This window comes from Notamacropus eugenii, chromosome 2 (assembly GCF_028372415.1).
Source record: "Notamacropus eugenii isolate mMacEug1 chromosome 2, mMacEug1.pri_v2, whole genome shotgun sequence".
Classification (NCBI taxonomy): Eukaryota; Metazoa; Chordata; class Mammalia; order Diprotodontia; family Macropodidae; genus Notamacropus; species Notamacropus eugenii.
The window spans coordinates 436516548-436524314 of record NC_092873.1 but is presented as its reverse complement, the minus strand read 5'-3'; positions in this window follow the sequence as shown (position 1 = coordinate 436524314).

Sequence of the window (7767 nt, the reverse complement as noted above, 5' to 3'; positions counted from 1 at the left end):
AGGTTATCATTAGAACCTTTGTCAAGTGCTTTGATGTAATCCAGATGTACTGTCATGACAATCTCCTGATCTACCAGTGTAGTTAGTGGCCCTGTCAAAAAAAAAAAGAGAGAGAGAGAGAGAGAGAGATGACATGATTTATCCTTAGTGAATCCAAACCTGGCTCAGCTGACAGACCTATACATTCAATAACCTGAGCTACATTTTTTCCAGGTTTTGGACATTGTATTTATTGGTCTGTGGTGTTCAACATCCACTTTTTTGCCCCCTCCTTTTTGAAAACTAGCGTATTGGATCATCTCTAGTCATAGTACTTCTGTTCTCCATGATTCTCCAAAGACCATTAATGGCAATCACATGCACAAGAATATAGATACTCTGGGATATAATTGTGCAAACCAAGTGTATTTTCTTATCTGGAAAACTGTAAGATTGGACTAAATAATTTCTAGTGCTAATATCTACCCATTCTAGAATCTACTTTGGCTCTGGGTTTTAAATATTCCTTTGGCTAGATCTATAATATAGGATCATGGGTATTGAAAATTCTAGAACCATATATAATGTTAGAACTTCAACGGGCCTTAAAGATCACTTTGTCCATTTCCTTCATTTTATCATTGAGGAAACTAAGAGACTAAATGCCCTGCCTGAGGTAGTTGGTGATAGAACTAGGACTAGAAATTAGTTTTCCAGACCCCAGTGCAGGACTCATTATTATTACACACTTCCCATCCTCCCCTTTCCCTCTTGCCACTTTTAGACATTTTCTTGGTAGCCTTTGGTGTAATAATCCACATTTTTTTTCAGGATAGGAGAGCAAACTTCTATAACAGTAGGTCTGAGCTGCACCTGTGCTCTCCTTCCTAGTGTCAGCATAGGACATTCCCAATTCCTTTAACTGGTATTGTTCTTTTGTGTTTGATAGTATAGGGATTTAACCAAAGTGGGATCAAGGAACCATACTTATTAATCCATCCTACGCTCATGCTTTCTTGCCATATCCTCCATCCTGTAGATAGTAGGTGCTTAATAAAGGCTTGTGGATTGAACTTAACAGTGAAGTGAATGTATCCCAGCCCCTGGTTTTTACTGCTTCTCATCCTGGTCAGGGGGCAGCACAGACCTGATGTCTAGCAATGTGGTAATGGGAGCCACAGGCTTTCAGCGTCAGGCTCCTCTCTGTATGACTTGTTGAAAGTATTTCCCAGTGATGTCCCTGCCCTGTTCTCTTTCACCATCATCCCATAGTCTGTCCTGGGTGACACTCATTCTGACTCCCAGCTCCATCTTCCATAAAGCCCTACCCTGGACACCAGGGTGGGAATGAGCAGAGCAAGAGGAGGTGATGGGTTGTGGAGTGGCTGTGACTGTACTATGAAGCTCCAGATGTGATGGGGGTAGACCACAGAGGAAGAGAACGTGTCAGTATTGAGTTGTGCATATAGAAAATGCCTATCACACACACACACACAGAAAACAAGTGGAAGTTAATATTGTGAATAGTCTAAATGCTTTAATCAATAGCTATTTATCATAAAGAGCAGTCACTGTATTTGTGACATTGAACTGAACCCTAAGGGAATAGAATAGTTAAAGACAATTCTCAAAATTTAATCCCTGCCTTGCAGAGGTTTCCAAGGTATCTCTGTTCTTTTCTTCTCTTCATTTTATCTCCATCTCCTGTCCTCTTTGTCAAATCCAGATGCCATTTTACAGAAGACCTCTTCCCCTGGCTATTAATTAATTAGTAGATTAAGTAATTTACTCTTCTGGTTCCAATTAGTCCTTCGAAGACTCCTGCTTAAAGTCAGCACATTACTGGGGGGATATATAAGCAGCCATGCTTCTATGGCTAGGTCAAAGCCCTTTCCTTACACGTGACTTTCAGCCTCTGTCCTTCTCACTTGGCAGTCAGGTAAGCACTACTCCCGTGGTCCGTAGGGGGAGGGAAGGAAGGATCTCCAAATGTCTCATATTGATTTGGGCATCAACAGCCTCATGGCACTGTACTCTTCCTCCTCCTCTTTTTCCTCCTCCTCCTCCTTTTCCTCCTCAGTTTGTGCCCTTGTTCCCAATGGCAGTAGCAAGCTGGACAGTCTCAGAGATAAGCTGGCTTTAGAGCCAATCACATCTATTGCTTTCTCTCAGATGCCTTTCACCTCCACATCATAGACAAAAGCCTCTATGCTGTATGTATACAAACATAACATGTGCATGTACTTATCCATTGTACGTGTATCCACTCTTGGTCATGTTAACTTTGTGGAGCTTTTTTCCCTTCTCATATTTTCCATAGGAGTGGAAATAAAACTGTATGAAAGGAATCCTGCCTGCGTTTGTTGGTGTTGGTAAATCATCAGATTTACTCCCCATTCCCTGATCTTGTCCTATTGCCAATCCTGCCTCTCCTCTCTCCCAGGGAGACAATAGGTGCAAAGTTCCCAGACTTAAAGAAGTCATAGGAATAAGGACAATGACAACTGACAGGACTCCTGGGTCTGCTCTTTTTTCCCCCACTTGCCATGGTATGGAAGAAAGTCTGCTCAATGTGGAACCACAGGACTTGGCTTCAAACTCTGGCTCTTCCATTACAATCTGTGTGACTTTGACAAATTACTTAATCTCTTAGGGCATCAATTCCTTCATCTGTGAAATAAGGGAATCAAACTACATCACCCACAAAGCCCTCTCCAGCCCTACATCTATGATCCTATAACATTTTGTATTATAACTTAAAGCTTTCAAAATATCTTATAAATACTTTCCTTTGAGACTCCCAACAATCTACAATGTCCTACAGGTATCATTCTCATTGTGTAGATGAGGAAACTGAGGCTGAGAGGCTAAATGAGTTGCCCATAGTCACACAGTTAATCCATGTTGGAAGTAGGATTTGAACCCAGATCTTCCTAATTCCAAGGCTATCATTCTTATCTGCTAAGTCACTCTGTCGTGCCATGTCCTTTTCTTGGCCACTGGTCCCCATACACTCAATGTTCAGAGACAGTTCTCCTTCATACTCACCTGAATCCCTCTTGCTACCCTTTCAGCCCAATATTTCAGATTCTCCCAATTGATAACTCATTTCTACAGTGTTTTCAAGTTTACAAAGCACTATCCCCATAATCCTGTGAAGCAGGTTGAGGAGTCAATTTATATCTCTGTTTTATAGAAGAGGAAACTGGGTCTTGCCCTGGGTTTCTCAAGCAGTAAATATCAGAGGTAAGATTTGAACCCAGATCTCTCAACTCCAAGTCTTGCATTCTTTCCATCATATTACATTGGTCAATGTTTGTGAAGTGCCTTCTCCAAACCTTCTTCTCGAGTCCCCTATTGCTGTCAAGGGCACCACCATCACCCCAGTCCCCCAAGCTCATGATCTAGGCATCATCTTCAATTCCTTGCTCTCTCACATCCCTATCTCCAATCTGCCACCAACTCCTGATTCTACCTTCAGAACATCTCTTGTATACACTTCCTTCCCTCCTTGGGCATTACCACCACCCTGGAGCACGTCCTTATCATGTCACACCTGAACTATTGCAATGGCCTGTTGGTGGCTCTAACTCAAGCCTCTCCTCCGCCCAGTTTTCAAAGTGGTCTTCCCAAAGTGCAGATCTGCCCATGTCACCTCCTCCAAACTCCACCATTCAATAAACTTCAGTGCTTTCCTATTACCTCCAGGATCAAATATAAAATCCTGTGTTTGGCTTTTAAAGCTCTATACAACCTAATGCCTTCCTACTTTTCCACTGTTTTTAGACCTTACTTCTTTTACATATCCTCTGCAAATCCAATGACACTGGCCTCTTTTCTGTTTTTCCAACAAGACACTGCATCTCCCAGCTCTGTGAATTTTCTCTAACTAGAATGTTCTGGAATGTTCTCCATCCTGGCTCCTTTTGAGATTCAACTCAAATCCCACCTTTCCTAAACCCCCTTAATACTAGTACTCTCCTCTGATTACCTCCAATTTACCCTGTATATGTCTTGCTTGTATACAGTTGTTTTCAAATTGTCTCAAGGACTATCTTTTGCCTTTTTTGTATCTCTAAGGCTTAGCACACGGTAAAAGGCACTTAACAATGCTTGTTGACTTGACTTGACCTACATGTCAAGTGAAGTGGTAGACACTGCAGGAAATACAAGCAGACCATCTACTCTATTGAAAGAGGCAAGATTATTGGGATAAATGATCTGTTATTTAGCGTAGAAAGGTTCTTGATTCTATGCTTAGTAGAAAGACCTCATCCTGAAAGTTGGTAGCCGTGTTCCAAAGTAGCAACATCCTTGAAGGAGCCTGAGTTTAGGTGAGAACAGTAGTTCTCAGCAGAGAGAGGAGCCATGTGAGTTCTTCTTCAAAGGCAACTATGTTAGGGAGCCAGGCTCAAGTATTAGGTGGATTGGAGTAGGACTGACAAGACTCAGAAATAGTAAAGACTGGGGACAAGATTCCCATGTGCTTTAATTCCAGAATTACTGGACTTTCTAAGTCTGTTATGCTTTTTTTCCCCTGTAGTATGGCTTACAAAGCATGGAGGTAGGAGTGGCTAGTCCTGACCCACAATTTAATTTGTATAGGGAGCTCCCAATGAGAGAGCTCCCTCTACAAATGCTGATCATTACCTATTCTCCAATTTATGGTCTTGGAAAGTTGCTTGGGAGACTGGCAAATTGGATGATTTGCCCAGAATTGCCCAGTCAGGATTTCTCAGAAAAAGGACTTGAACTCAGGTCTACCAGATTTCAGGACTAGCTGAGCCATGCTGCCTTTCAAAGTATTTTGCAGATATTATTCCATTTTATTCTCACAAAATCCTGGGAAGCAATAATCTAAGCTTATTATTAATATTTAACAGATAAGAAAACTGAGGCCAGTGGTTCAATGACCTGCACCAAATTACCTAGCTAATAAGCAGAAGAACAAAAGAATATGGTTTTCACACTCCGAGACAATGAGGGGTGGTAGAAACAGCTGAATCTGGAGTCTGAGGCCAGCTATTTATTACCTGTGTGAATTTGGACAAATTACTTAACATTTCAGGAACTCCATTAAATAGGGTGTTAGATCAGATGATCTCAGAGGTCCCTTCCCACTCTAAATCCATTGACTTCAGGATACGTGTAGGCACTGGTATGACATTCATTAATCTGTGGTTAGGATTTTGCCACATCATAGGATTTGGAGTTGGGAGGGCCTTGGATCACCTAATCTATCAGCCAATTTTATAGAAGAGGAATCTGAGACCTAGAGAGGTGAAATTATTTCCCTAAAGTTACCTATACCAAAGGCCACAGGTCAAATGTCCAAATGACTTCTTGACATGGTCAGGATTTGAAGCCACATCTACTGATTCAGGATCTTCTTTTCCCAATTCTCCTTAATCCTGGTGTCTTCCCTTTGAGACTTCCCTCAATTCATCCTATATGGATCTTACTTGTCTACGGTGGTTTCCATGCTTTCTCTCCCATTGTGAGCTCCTTGAGAGCAGGGATTAGTTTTTTAACTCATTTGGTTTTTCATTTGTTTTGCCTTTTTTTGTATCCCTAGTGTTTAATACAGAGCCTGGTACGTAGTAGGTGATTAGTAAATTCCTAGTTGGCTGACTGATTGGCTCTCTGCTACTATGACTCTAAGTTCAAGTTAGTTGCTAGAAAAACCCTTTTGAAAGGTCTGACTTTGATCTCATGTGCACTTAAAGGAAGGAAGGAAGGAAGGAAGGAAGGAAGGAAGGAAGGAAGGAAGGAAGGAAGGAAGGAAGGAAGGAAGGAAGGAAGAACTAGAAATAATTGGACTAGTAGGAAGTCAGGAAGGGGCTAGTGGCACTAGCAGTTTGCCAATGAAGGAGTCTCAAAGCCTCAAAAAAGTCTCAAAGTTCAATGTTACTGTAACTGAACAAGAAATAGAAAAAAAGACGAAAGGCCTGGGTAGGACTGAGCTGCATCACAGTTTTCAGAGCCTGTTCCCTTCCTGTATAGGGTCATTTCTTCCCAAAGAAGGACACAGCGAAAACAAAAATCAATGAACAAAGCTGGCAATACCTTACTCGTATTGCTTGGTGTGGATCACAAGGGTTCTTAAGGTCCAGAAAAGGTCAGCTTGGTTAGCATGCTCTGGACAGTGGAAAGGGTCCTTCAGGAGGTAGGAGATTTTGGTTCTAGAGACACAAAGCACACTAGCTGTGCAGCTCCTATAGGAGGAAAACCAGGGGAATTGGGGGCTTAGATCAAAATATCTGTCTGGCCATCTTCTCTCACCCCTCCCCCTGCCCAAGGAAATGCTACACTCTCTCTGTCAGTGGCAGAGACTGCCTCCCTTATGTGAAAAGGGCAGGAAGGATTCTGAATGTTTCTCCCTATCCCCATTTCAAGTCAAGTCAACAACTATTTGTTAAGCTCCTATTATTCGCCAAGCTCTGAGCTAAGCACTAGATACACAAAGAAGGGTAAAAATCATCCCTGCCCTCAAGGATCACATCAGATTCTAGTGAGGGAGACAAGTGAAAACAACTAGGTATAAGCAAGGTGTATACCGGAGAAACTGCAAGTCATCAATTGCAAGGAAGAAGGCACTACCATGAATGGGGACAAGGAAAGGCTCTTCGCAGAAGGTGGGATTTTAGCTTGGACCTGAAAGAATTAGAATCCGGGCAGCAGGAGATGGAAACAGGAGGGAGAGCTGGCCAAGCACAGAGGACAGCTATTTCAGAGGGGCTCCTGACAGGAAAGGCTAGCCAGACTTCTTTCCAGGCTGCCACCTCTGGTCCATCATATTGGATCCTATTCCTCCTAATGAGAGCTCTAGGTGTTGAACCTGCCCTTTCCACCCCTTGCCCCATGGACCTCATGCTCAGTGGGGCCAGAGCTTCCTAGGGTAAGGTCAGATGTTTCTCACACATGCACATGTCATTACATATATATGTTTCTCCTCCACTACATATACATAGCCCTCCCCACCTCTCAGAAATGTATGAAAATGAGAGAGAATGATTGATTTTGAGGGTGCATATTTGTGGGCAGGGTGCGTGTGTGTGTAGGTCAGAGAGAGTGAGGGCATGAAATTTTGTCAGACTGTGGAAATTGCAAGAAGGGTGTGGAAGCTTGCCTGTGTGAGTGGCTGTGTGTCTGTGTGGCAGCAAATTTGTGTCTTCATTTGATTGTGTGGAAGAGAACTATTAAGAGGCAGGACAAGGGAGAGAGAGAGAAAGAGAGAGAGAGAGACAGAGAGAGAAAGAGGCAGACAGACAGACAGACAAACACAGAGACAGACACAGACAGACACAGAGAGATAGAGAGAGAGGGAGAGAAAGGAGTTGAAAAGAGAGGACGATGGACAGTCTGCTACTAAAAAGAGCATTGGGGGAGAAGATGGCTGCCAACCCTGTCATCTGCTGCTACAGGTCCCTCCTTCTGCCTCTAGGTCCTCTCCTGAGCTCGAAGACAGTCCATGATGACCAGTGCCTCCCTGCTCCCCAGGCAGAAGGGAATCATGCTTCTCTGATTACCAGGTTCAAGTTCCAGGCTAAGTCCCCTCCCATGCCAGCTGGTACTCATAAACAAGATGACAGACCATCTGTTTAGAGGATACCCAGCCACCCAGGTTCAGCGTTCTGAGAGGCAGCAGTATTGTGGGAAACTCCTTGGCCAGGAAAGCAGGGGCCTCAGGTGCTAGCCCCTGTTCTATCACTACTTAGCTAGTTAGCTGACCTTGGACAAGTCCCTCTACCTCCTGGGTTTGGTTGCCCCATCCAGAAAATGAGGAGT